We start from the raw sequence: 374 nt of genomic DNA, 5'->3' as shown, positions 1-374 counted from the left end.
TCCTTGAAGTTTGAAGCTTTTTAAAAGTTAAGTATTGCCCATAACATGGCTATACACTAGCCAGCCCCTTCCCTTCTGTCTTTTTTCAGTGCCACTGCAATCTGATAAGAAAATTCATAAAAGAAAATAAAATTACATACTGTAGCTAAATCCTCCAAAGGGTTAAATCACCTGTATAATGGTGGTCGTGGCTACCACTTCCAAAATAATAATTACACATGCACTTTTTAAATGTATTTATTGGTATTGTCCTTTTAATGTCACTGCACAGAAAAGGGAAATTTGTGCATCATTAATAGGAGTTGACCTAAGATTCATAATGTAGAGTTTACCTTCTTCCTGGAATTTAGAGTTATTTAGATCTGTTAATTTAA

The sequence above is a fragment of the Otolemur garnettii genome, unplaced genomic scaffold (assembly GCF_000181295.1).
Source record: "Otolemur garnettii isolate 467f Iridium unplaced genomic scaffold, OtoGar3 scaffold00026, whole genome shotgun sequence".
NCBI classification, from domain to species: domain Eukaryota; kingdom Metazoa; phylum Chordata; class Mammalia; order Primates; family Galagidae; genus Otolemur; species Otolemur garnettii.
This window is presented reverse-complemented; position numbering follows the sequence as displayed.